We start from the raw sequence: 12569 nt of genomic DNA, 5'->3' as shown, positions 1-12569 counted from the left end.
AGCACTTTCTTGCACCCTTTCCTTTGTGCCTATACCAACCCTGGCAATTGGGAATCATATTCCCCATTTGACTAATAGGTAAACTGATGCTCACCTACTTTGAAGAGATGAGCCTTCAAAGCTGATGTGCTCCTGCCAAGACTACACCCAGTGGTTAAGTCCACAGTGTTTGCTGCCCTCTCCTCCCTGTCCCACCCGTGGTGTTTATCTTTGTCGCTTGGGCCCAGGGGGATTCACATTTGCATCCTTCCTGGTCTCTTCTTGCTTTGTTCTGGATCCCGCCCTCTGCTGGCTCTACTCCAGGCCGGCCATCCCTGCTTCTATGGCCAGCGCACTCTACTCCGTTATCACTGCATCTGAGCATTCGCAGTGCGGCGGAGAACTTGACAGTGTGATTAGATAAGTGGAGGCGAAACAGGAGGATGTTCCAGGCCAAAGGCCAGTCATCTCCCCAACATCTGCTTCCCAGGGAAGGGGATGTGGCTCCTGGTCAGTCAGCCTTCGTTCAGCTGAACCCAGCAAGTGCATCTGGACCTTCCTCTCCCAGCTGCCAAATGCCTACTTGCTTTCAGGGCTCACCTTAGATGTCCTCTCCTTCCTTCCCTTCCCTTTGAGTCCTTGCCTTCCTTCCCTTCAGGCAGGGATAGGTGCCCCTCCAGAACACTCGCCCCTACAGTAGCGTTTGTCACACATATCTCAGTCCCCACACTACCTGGCCACCTTGCCCACTGCCCTGAGGTTGAGACAAGGTTGTGTGGCAGGCCATTGTCATGGTTAGAGCGAGGATGGGCTGTGGAGTCAGACTGCCTGGGTTTAAACCCCAACTACAGCACTTTGTAGCTGTGCAACCCACTTAGAGGATGAGTTTCTACATCTGTAAAACCGGGCTAATAAGCATACCTCACCAAAATGTGTTTAGGAGGATAAACTGGCATAGTGTTCAGAAAGCATTCAGCCTTGTGCAGGGTACACAGTAGGGGCGTGGTATATGCTAATTATTATTATGTGTATATCCCCAGGGTGTAGTAAGTGCACAGGTAAGGGAGAACACCTGGGGGAGGGAAGAATTGATTGAACTAAGAAATGACAAATGATTGAATGGATGATGAATAAGTCGTACGAGAGTTTTAGTCAAGGTTCTCCATAGAAGCAGAACAGGGGCAGGGGAAGAAAGGTAGTGATTTATTATAAGGAATCTGCTTGCACAATTACGGAGGCCAGGAAGTGCCATGGTCTGCCGTCTGCATGCTGGAGACCCAGGGAAACCAATGATGTCAATGACTAGTGGCCTGAGAACCTGAGGGCAGGACAAGATGAGATGAGATGTCCCATTAGTGAGGCAGAAACAGGCCCATTCCTCCTTCCTCCACCTTTTGTTCTATTCAAGCCCTCAACGGTTGGATGATACCCACCCATGCTGGGGAGGGCAATCCACTTTACTGAGCCCCTGGTTTCAAATGCTAATCTTATCTGGAAACACATAACCCCAGAAATAATGTTTAATCTGGGTACCCATGGCCAGTCAGGTTGACACAAAATTAACCATCACATACAAGCATGAGGATAAGAACAGAACAGGACCCATAGTATCCTGAGTCATTCCTCCCCGCCAGGTTATGTGGAGGCCACTGTCTCTGGGGCTGCTGCATCTATAAATCACCTACTTTGTACAAACAAACTGTAGTCTCAGAGGCACATTCCATGCTGATCAGAAACAAGGAAGGGTAGTCAGAAGGTGAGATGGCAAAAGACTGGGAGATGGGGGGAGGGGGAGTTGGGAGAAGATGCTTGCTTAAGTCTTCAAGCCATCCTAGAGTCGGTCAAGCAGAGGCGGCCAATTTGTGAAACCTTCACCAGCTCCTGGGAGTAGGCCCTGAGCTTCGGCTGCTAGGAGAGGGCAGGCATCCGAGCTCAGTGCTCTGGCCTTCTCCTGCTGCCCAGGTGCGACCCTCCCACCCCCTGGAATGTGGCCAAGCTGGAGATGTAATCAGCAGAATTCCTCTGGCTTCGCAGAAAATGCTCCTGTGAGAGGGAAAAGAGCAGACAGGTTGGGACCATGCGAGTCCTGCTTCTTGTGCCGGAACAGTTGCCCCATTGTAATGAGCCTGTGCAGCGGAGTGGCCATCACATGCAACTCTTTTATCGTTGATGCATGCGTAGGTGGGCGCGTCAGTTTCACCCACTTTTGCTGCTGTTTGCTTGCTGAGCTGTTTCATGTCTACCAAACTGTATGCAACATCTCCCTGCCTGGGTTATCAGAACTGAACATATCAAAAACTGGAATCGTGCGATGTGTGGAATCATAGGTGGAGAATCCACTGGCTGATGGAGTGCTCTGTGCCCGTCAGCATTTCTTCATAGTCTGCTTTATGTCATTAAAAGTCTCTGGCTCAGGAGAGAAAAACCTTCTGCATCTACAATGAATTCACACTCAGGCCAAAAAGGTGCCTAAGATTGTGCTTGGTTACTAGTTGCATGTGCAGGGGGAGTGTGCACCATGGTGATGATTTGGGAAAGGGCTACCCCACATTAAAAAAGATGAGGTTCTTTTTGTAGAAGGAAAGACACTTGGTCACTTGGCTCCGTGGGAAGGGAAGTTCTTCCTGGAGTAATTTGTGACTGAAAATGAACCCTAAGCCATGGGACACCATGTGTGAGGAGGAACCAGCTCTCCAAAAGAAATAAAACCAAGCTGGGGCCCCGCGATAACCATCGGGAGGGGGCGGGCAGCTTGCCCAGAGTCAGAGGTTTGCTTTGCTCTGGGCATCTCTTCTGACAGGTTTTCCCCAAACTGGGAGTAAGCGCTTGTCAAGTATATTAAAAAACTTAGAAAGGAGGAGAACATTTGAATGGCCCCTCGTTCGGGGCCCTTTGGGGTTTCCCCACTTATATTTTTAACAGCTCAGGCCTTGGCAGGTCTAGCTTTCCAGTTGGCAGAGACGGCGTGGAAAATGCACTTCATTCTCCAAGTTGTGCCTGGGGATCTGGGTTTGGACCTAACAAAGGGCAGAGGAGAACCAGCACTGGGGACCTTTGGGGGCTCCAGAGCCAACTACAAGACACCAAGGTCAAACAGCGCCCCTGCTGCTGCGCTTCGCCTGCTTCCCCAGGGACGCCTGTGGCCAGAACTGCCTGTGGCGGCTAAGGGCACAGTGTCCCGTAACTGCTTTTCTTGCAGAATGAGCATTTCCCTGGTAGCCTGCCCTTGATAGTCTTAATCCGTCCCCTGTCCCTAAGAAGTGAAATCATATGAGGAAATAGGGAAATACTATTTGCCAAGGGCATATATAGCAGTTCTCATGAAGTGTTGAATAAAGTGTGTGGGTGGGGTGGGGGGGAGACTGTCGATGGGGGAAAAGAGGGACATCTGTAATACTTTCAATAATAAGGAGAAAAACATTTAAAAGGGCATATACATTTAACAATGGATTCTTTTTTTGCCTTCTCTCACCCTCCCCTCCTCCCTCCCTCCCTTACTTCCTCCTTCCCTTCTTTTCTTCTTCCCCTTCCCTCCCTCCTTCCCTTTTCCGCCCTTCTACCCGGCCCTCCCTCCTTCCCATCCACCTACTCACCCCTCTATTCATCCATCCATCCTCCTTTCATCCTTTAGTGGGTGAACCACAGGCCAGTTTTATGGCCACTTCTCAAACTTAATGGACCAAGTGTGGAAGAAAAGCAAGGATCTCTATCCAAAGAGGGAGCTAAGAGTTACAGTGGCTCAGGTCCTGAAGGCAGGGTAGGTGCCCGCTGTTGGTAGAACAGGCAGTGAGTAGGGGGGTGCTTCAGCACTGTTTGGATGCTAGCACACTGGGTCCTATAAGGAATCCTAACCTGAGGTTCATGGGTGCCACTTGGGAGCTCTCTGAATGGCCTGAAACTTTAGGCAAAATGTATGTGCATGTTCCTGGGGAAATGGTCCACCAGAACCACCAGATTCCCAATTGCCCAAGCCATCTGTGGCTTGCATTGTTGTGTCGTAGTAGTTTAAGCACATGAACTCTGGGGTCGTGCTGCCTGGATAGCAAGGCTGGCTCCATCAGTTACCAGCTTTGTGATCTTAAAGAATTATTTAATATCCCTGAGCTTCAGTGATTCTGCTACTTCATGGGTTAAATGGGATAACATAGGCAAAACAGATAGCAATGGGCATGATACATCTAAGGGGCTCAGTAAATGTTAGTAACCATTGGTGCTTTGGTGTCTAGAAAGAGCCATAAAGCACCAGTGTTCTAGTTGAAAGGTAAGCTCTAAAGCAAAGTACAGCATCCATGGCCTGTGAGCCAAATCCTTCCCCCTAGCTGCTTTTGTAAATAAATTTTATTAGGACACAGCCACACCCATTCCATTACGTATTGTTTATGGCTGATTTCAAAACACCAGTGCAAAAGTTGAGTGGTTGTGACAGGAACTGTTGGCCTGCAGAGCCTGTAATATTTACTAGCTGGCCCTTTACAGAGGAGCATTTGCCAACCTCTGCTGTAAACAATTAGAAAACAATAAATAACATATCTCCCCTGGAGACACTCGCAAGTGCACAGGAGGCATAGACAAGGATGTTTATAACATCATCATTTCCCTGTCAAATACCTGGGAACAGTCTGTCAATCAGAGGAGAAATGCTGGGGCTCATACTATGGCAGATTAAAAGAATACCCGCTACCCTATTGAGTCTTATAGATACGTCACGTGGAAAAGTCTCCAGTGGGGATTGTTGAGTGAAAAAAACCAAGGGTGTTACCATTTGTGTAAAACATGCAAAACATAGTGTATACTTCCTACTCGTTCATATGTGAATATGCAAATGCATTGAAAGGACTCTGGGAAAACATGCAACAAATGGATAATATTGCTCACCTTTGAGGAAGAATGGAGCTTGGAGGTTTTTGTCAATAGAGACTTTAGCCCTATCCATAATGCTCTACATTATGACTGGGAGAATGCATTCATGTATTTCTTGTTTAATTAAAATTGACTTCGGAAGTGTTGTATATAAAACGTAAGACTCTTGGGCAGAACATTGAGGGATGGACATGATTTCGATAAGTGGAACCCTGGGATAGAAACATGTTGCCAAGCAGAGAGACCAAGAGCAAAACAATGGGGCTGGGAAGGTACTGATGTCACTGGTGTGGCCTGTGGAAGGCAGGAGAAGGTGAGGACTGGGGAGGAGAAGCGGGCAGTTAGCACAGAGGGAAGTCCTTTTTTACAGCAGAGGTCCTGAAGGGGACTTAAAGCCTTACACCTGTTGTCACATTGGGACACTCGAGAGAGGCAGCAGGTGGGAAGGTCATGGATATTTACAATGAGGCTGGACAGGACTTGGGGTCCATCTGGCCTGCCAGACTAGCGGTGGAGGCTTACTCTTCTCAATCCCACCCCCTTGGGTCTTGCGAAGTCTTTACATTATGTTCTAGCACTAGGGGACCAGAGAACTGGCTCTGCTTCTCAGAGCTACATAAAACTGACTAGATGTGGTGTTTAGCTTTAGGAGAAAAAAAGGCCCGTTTCTAAAACAGTTGTTATAACATGTAAAAGTGCCAGTCAGATGTGGTTTGGGGTGAGACGACTCTGCATTCATATTTTTAACATGAGGAAATCCACCCAGTTGGAGAACTTAAAAGTGCTTCCCGGGATGAGCAGTAGTTGCACAATGTACAAGAGGAAACTGCAGACCCGGGCTCTGGTTTGGAACAAGGGTGTGCCCTGGCTCTGAGCACTTGGCAGACACAAGGAAATAAGGTTTCAAAGCAACAGAGATGACTGTCAGACTTCATCTCTTGGATCCGGCGGTAGGGAAGCAGCCATCCCGTGCTGTCTCTCTCCACCCCACCATGGTCCCTGTGAGCATGAGCCACCCCAGGTCCTCTCCGGGCAGGCTGTGTTGGCAAGCTGTTTCTGTAGTCACACAGTAACTATTTCAGACTTGCAGGACATGTTGTTTCTATCACAACGACTCAGCTCTGCTGTTATAAAGCAGCCGTAAACAGTACGTGGATGAATAGGGATGGCTGTGTTCTAATAAGACTTTATTTATAAAAACAGTGGCAGTTTAGATTTGGCCATGGGCCATAGTTCACCAACCTCTGTTCTAAAGAAATGTTTCTACACCTTTATGCCTCAGGGTGTCAACACTGTTCTATCCCTAGGGAATTCATAGTATGTTAGGAGGTAGTTAAGGACAGTGGCTTTGAATTCTGGCCCAAAGTCCTTATTAGCTTTGTGACCTTGGACATATGGTGGGATCTCATGAGCCTTGGTATCCTCGTCTGTAAGATAGGGATAAGCCCCGCCTCCCTGGGTTCTTTGAATATACAGTTGGGTTAACAAATGGAGGGAGGATCGCATAGTAGGTAAGAATATTAGACTCAAATCCTGGCTCTAGCATTTATTAGCTGTGTGATTTGGGGGCCAGGTTCCTTATGTTTCTATTCCTCAATTTCACCATCTGTAAAGTAGGTTTAATAATGACCCCAGTTTCGTAGTATGCCAGGACTATGATGGGAGTTCCCAGGTAGGAAGAGCTTAGAGCAGCACTGGGAACATAGTGCACTCAAGAAACATCAGATGCCGGTAGTAATTACTTCTATTATAAGTTCTTGGTTTTAAATAATAATCGATTTTTACCTGCCTTAAACATTAATAAATTATAGCCAATTCAAGCAGTCCTTATACCAGGTCACTTTTACTCCCTTGCATCGCAATATAAATTTTTTCAAGAGGGTGACAAATGAATGGAGCATCAGTTTATGATCAGCTAGCCTAGCCTGTCTCATATCTGGCACAACTAACGGGGGACGCAAGTAAAGTCTCCTAATAATATGTTAATTGTTGTAAAAGAATAAAAACCTTAAAAAGCATGAGTTACTCTATAGGAAAATTTTAATTCCCATTAATTGGCAGAAAACACAGTCTCCCAACAACAGTTGGGATTGTTGGGGGGCAGGGGTGCATGAGGGTTTCAAACAAAATCTGAGAACATTTAACCGAGTGATTGTCTTGGCTCCACAGCACAGTGCCAACCTGGGCCAGTCAGCCCCTGTCCCCCACCCTACCTAGCCCTGGCCACAGGTCAGAATGGACAGGTGACCTGAGTTTGCCCAGTTATAATCCATCCCAGGATTTTGCTGGGCTTTGGGGGGGGAAATAAACCTTTTTTTCCTACTGGAACTACTAAGCTGGTAGGATCCAAGCCTGGAGGAGGCAGAGACCACTGTAAGAACAGGGCTTGCCTACGAATGCAGCCAGCAAAGAGGAAAGCGAGAGAGAGCAATGCTTGACGTTACTTTTCCCAGATCCAGCTGTACCCGGATCCTGTTAACCCCCATACTTTAAAGTTATAAATAAATGTTCATTGTTCTTAAACCAGTTTCTGTCACTTCTACTTCAAAGAGGCCTGACAAATATATCCAACCTTTTATGCTGTGACAGAAAAAAAATGCAGATCATTTTTCAGAACTCTGCTCTGGATAAAACAAGGCAAACTTTCCTCACTTCCTCAAACCATTTCGAAATAAGCCAGTAGACACACCGGATCAGGCCGGGCTAACAGTTGCAAGGAACAGACATCCACACTGGCTGAGGTAAACAGCAAATTTATTTATAGAAAATAAATCCGGTGGGCCTCAGAATTGCTAGAGATCTAAAAATTGAGCTCCAGATGGGGGTAGGAACAAGGGCAGTTGGTGCACCAGCACCACGAAGGGCCAGGATGGAGAGAAGGCCCCTGCCAGCCCTGGATGCTGGTCCTGCCAGTAGACAGCCTTCTCTCTGGCACTGCTGCCCCAGAAATGGGCTGTGCTGCCATCCCTGCAAGCACTCTGCATGCCTACTGCTTTTTCATCAAAAATACAGACGCTAAATCCCAGGCAGGCGCATCTGATTGGCTGAGCCTAGGTCACCTGCCTGCTCTAGTTGCAAAGGAGGCTGGGAAAGTGATCTGGCCATTCTGACTTCTAGAGTGGAAGGCGAACTGCACCTTCCCCTGAGGCTTTAGAGAGGAAAGAAAAATGAAAATGGAATGGAGTGGAGCAGAGCGGAGTAGCATAGGAGTAAATAAAATAAGGTGGCACATACCCCGTATGTTCTATCTTTCCTTTCCTAGGAATGCTGCCACTCTGCATGGGCATCTGCTCACCATTCTTGGCCTTCAGCAACTGCCACAGCTTACTCCTGCCTCCTGTGGATCATCCAGAACCTATATCCTCACCAACCCCGCCCACCTCTTGAGTCACTTTTCAGGTCCACTCAGTGATTTCCCTGGGACCTGTTACCTGCCTAGGCCGTCAGCCTTGGGTAACGTGATTTCCGCAAGGCGCTCAATCCAGCTCACTCCACCTGCGAGCAGACTCTAAATCCGCCCACTGAGTGATCAGTAATTATCAGGCCAGGGCAGCCTCGCTGCATGACTCTGCACATGTCCACTTTGCATTGTGGGAAGGAGAGTCGGGCAAGGAGCAGCACTGAGGAAACCGCAGGTCCCATCAAGCCTGCCCTCCTTGTCATTTTCCTATTGTCTCCCTAGAAACTAATCCCATTCCTATTGAAGACTGCACAGCGAGGCTGCTTGCTTCACTGATCGTCAAGGTAGCTTATCCCCTTGTTAATTAACTACTTAGAAAAGTGCTGTACAACACTGGTGCTTGGCTTCTAGCTTGTTAACACAGGAGACTCCAGAGAAACTTTGACCTGGCCCGTGGCTGTGAGTTGGATGACTCAAGAGAAAAAGAGGTGCTTTTCTCCCCTTGGCTCGCCATCACTTTAAAGGACTATAGATAGGAAGAGTGGGAACACAGCTGTCGTGGGACAGTGTTTGCTGCCACTTAAAGCAGAGAGAGTCCCTTGCAGGGCCTTCAAAGGTGGGGGCCAGATTTATAGGGTAGAGAAACCTCCAGAGTAGAGTCTGGGTCATGTCTAGAAATATTAGAATCTACTAACCTCTTCCTTTGGTCAAAGATCAGGTGTGGCATAAAACCTAAATTCAATTTAATATGTATTTGTCTCCATTATATGCTGATTACTATGCTGAGAACTAGGGTAAGACATAGTCCTGCCCTCACGATCAGTCTAATACGACAGATAAGATAATGGAATAGGATAATGCAAAGGGACAGTAGGCTACAGGGGTAAACAGGGGGTGCTGATGGGAACGTATGGAGGAACATGGTGTTAGTTTCCTAAACTGCTGAATCAAATTAGTGCAAACTTATAACTTAAAACAACAGTCCCAGAGAGCAACAGCCTGAAATGAACGCATCAGCAGGGCTGTACTCTCTCTGGAGGCTCCAGGAGAGAATTTGCTTTCTGCCTCCTCCAGCTTTGGGTGGATGCCAGCATTCCTTGGCTTGTGGCTGCATCACCCAATCTCTTGTCTTCACATTACCTTTTCTTCTGTGTGTATGTCTCCCTCTGCCTCTCTATTGTAAGGATACTTGTGATGGCTTTTAGGGCCCATTCAGAACATCCAAGATAAGTTCCTCCTCTCAAGATTCTTAGTTGCATCATATAGGACATAAAATAAGATTGTCATGTAATGTAATATTCAGAGTTTCTGGGAATTAGGAAATGAATATATCTTAGGGGTGGAAATTTTTCAGCCTACCAAGGACCCTAAGCCTAGATCCCATAGGAATTAAGGACTTCTGGCCCTAGGCTTGTTTCCATTCTCCATTTCCCCCCTACTCTGTGGATCGGGGGGCCAGTACCTGCCAGCCGAGGTTCCCAGGTTCTCATGTGAGCTGGCTTCCATCTGTGTCCCAGCAAGGAGAGGCATGGGGTAGGGGCTGGGAAGGAGAAGCCAGGATATTTCTTCTTCTTTGTCTAAACACCCTCTCTGGTAGTGGCTATGTCTCCTTTGTGGTTGCATCTCCCGCCAGAGGGGTCCCTGGGCTCTGGTAACAGAGCCTGTTCCCTTTGTGCCTCCAGCCTAGGGGTGGGAACAGCTTCCTGCTGTTGCTTATCTATGGGCTAGCTCAGCATCCTCTCTTGGTGTCTCGGCTCCTCTATCACCACACAACCAATTCCCTGCATTAAATTCTTCCTGTAGGAAATACTTAAAGTGGTTTCTACGTTCCTGGTAGGTCCCTGACCTATGCCAAATCCAAGTTTAGACTTGAAGGATGGATAGTCTAGGAGAGGGTGGAGAAGTACTTCTGTGCCAGGAGGTGCAATGGTGAGCCACACAGACTCTTTGGAGCCCACTGAAATGGAAAACACAGACACTAATCAACTCAGCACCCAAATAAATATGAGTGCAAACAATGTCGGTGTATGAAGGGGAAGTAGGATGGATTTAGAAAAATACAATTTGGGGACACCTGATCCAGGATGGAGGGTCATCAGGGCTCCCAGAGGAGCGGTGTGTGAGCTGAGATCTGAGAGCTGAGTGAGGAGGGAACCCAGCTACGCATTGCAGAGAGAGCGTAAGGCATATGCACCAGCCCTGATGCACGAGATACACTCTCAAGGGTCTGAAAGAAGATAGATGTGAGTAGAGAACCAACAGCCCAAGTAAGGGGCTTCACCAAGAGGGGCAGAGAGGTAAGCAGAAGGCAGGTGGTTCCGGGTCTTGTGAGATTGGGTTTAGAAAAGAAGGCAAGTGGTATTGTTTCCTTGGAGCAGAAGGCAATGTAGTCTGAGCTAGCAGCTGCCTAAGGTAGGCCTTGAGTTAGCCACTGGAGCCCAGGTGCAGAAGCAAAGCTGCTGCAGGGTTGAGCAACCAATTTCCTCCTTACAAAATGAAGTGGCACACATGGACACAGAGGCCACAGGAGAAAATCTCGGTTCCAGCAAGAGGAGGAGGTTTCTGGAAGTTTCCAGCCACAGGGGCTAGCCCTTGAACTCAAAGGCCGATAGCCAGAGTGGCGGATGGAGAAGATCGTGGCTGTGGCCAGGAAGGGGTCTAGTTCTCGGTGGTGGTGTAATTACTGCTCCCTCCACACTACAGCCCTCTCTCTGGTCCTGCTCACTCTTGGGCTGGCTGTAAATCCCTGGTTCAGAAATGCTGGTTTTATGCTGTGGTTCTTTGGGGGTTGGCTGTTCCAATGCCCATGGTTTTTGTTGTTACTGTTGCTGTTTTTGTGGAGGCAAAGACTAACTTTTAACAAAAAACATTGACAGGTCTGTAGGGGGCAGTGGGGATGTCAGCATTTTGCAAATCCCTGCTGGACCCTTTGTAATACATGTTGTGTCTTCCACATACAGCCTGGCCAAGATGAGAACAAGTTAGGAGGGAGGACAGGCTTTTTTCACCTCCAATACCAGATAGACAGCCCCCTCACTCCCACCCCCCCGCAACAATAGGAAGGGCAACTGCTTAATTCCTACCTCATCTACAGCCATTTCCTTTGTTTCCTTCTGGAGAGCAGCCAGCCTGGAAAACAGCAGTAGGACCATCTACAAACGTACAAAGACATCTAGGGAACCTCCCTGGCCTCCTGCCTCCATTGCCCACCTTCTTAGAAGCCAGGGATGTCCCCACTTGTAAGTGGCCTGGGAAGAAGAGGATGCAAGATAAGAGAAAGAATGTGAGGAGGGATTGAGGTGATACTAATTCCTTTCAGAACTCCAGACAGTGATTCTGGATTCCTGGGTTCTGTTCCTAGCTCTTTGCCCTCCTGCCAGTCATTTCTGTTTTGTTCATGTGCAAAACAGCAGGGGGGAGGGGGGACTGTGTAACCTCTAAGCGCAAAAACAAGTGATTGTGCTCCTGGCCTTGACCATCCTCACAAGTGCATAGCAGTTGATTGTGTAGGATGCTGAGCTTCTGAAGGACATGTGGCTGTGAGTGGAGCCACCCTCGGCTTTAGATGAGGGCCGGGGTTTCTGCTGCAGAAGCTCACTACCTCAGTCTGAGCCTCTGACATGATTTGGGGAACACCCATGGGATAAAGTTGATGCTCACTCTCCGGGCTTCCAGCTGGTACTCTGTGGCCAAGTCAGCTAAGGTTTGAAAATGCCAGCATCGGGCCACCTTTGAAAGAAGGCAAGATGGTGCTGCCTGGCGATGCCCACGTCATCTCTGCCTGTGCCTGGGACACGCTCTCTATCGAGCTGTGAAAATCACAGGAGGAATTCTCACAGATGTTTGTTATTCCAGAAACTGGAGAGAAGATGGCTTAGTGTTAGGATGGGCAGGCATTGCAGATGCTGGCTGGTCCCTCTAAGGCTGCGATCTGTCTTGCTGAGCTGGGCAGGCTGTGTTTGGTTTGGGTGTTGACACCAGGTGGTTCTGACTCACAGCAGCCACCTCCTTCTTGTTTCTGTTTCATTAAGGCTTAAACAGCCATGCATGTGGCCTGGATTTGGGGGATTGAGGTGGATCTGGAAAATTGAAAGTCCTTTAAGTTTTGCAGGTTATCTCTGAGGGAAATACCAGAGAGAACAACTCTTTTTTCCTCCTCTGTTACTGCTGCGTTAGTTGACAGAGTTTCAGGGGGATTAATTGACTACAGAATGATTTGCATTTTATTGCCCAGGCCTGCTCACTGGGTCAGAAGATGTCATGAATGCAGAAGGCCCAGGTTGTTGACAGCCTCAGAGACAGCGGGCCACTCCACAAAGAAATTGGACCA

At 48.1% G+C, this 12569-nt stretch overlaps 1 protein-coding gene and 1 long non-coding RNA gene across 2 annotated transcripts in view; one reads left to right on the top strand and one right to left on the bottom strand.

Moving 5' to 3' along the window:
* The window catches only part of LOC111823107, a 12098-nt gene extending 3915 nt beyond the window's left edge, over positions 1 to 8183 (bottom strand). The window contains exon 1 of the long non-coding RNA XR_002826113.1: positions 8074 to 8183. This is a non-coding gene — a long non-coding RNA (uncharacterized LOC111823107). The remainder of the gene's footprint in view (positions 1 to 8073) is intronic.
* The window catches only part of SLIT3 (slit guidance ligand 3), a 481227-nt gene that overhangs the window by 136339 nt on the left and 332319 nt on the right, over positions 1 to 12569 (top strand).

The sequence above is a fragment of the Myotis lucifugus genome, unplaced genomic scaffold, assembly GCF_000147115.1.
Source record: "Myotis lucifugus unplaced genomic scaffold, Myoluc2.0 scaffold_394, whole genome shotgun sequence".
Taxonomy (NCBI): domain Eukaryota; kingdom Metazoa; phylum Chordata; class Mammalia; order Chiroptera; family Vespertilionidae; genus Myotis; species Myotis lucifugus.
Note: the sequence above shows the minus strand (reverse complement) of the source record. Positions and strands in the feature narration are given on the sequence as shown.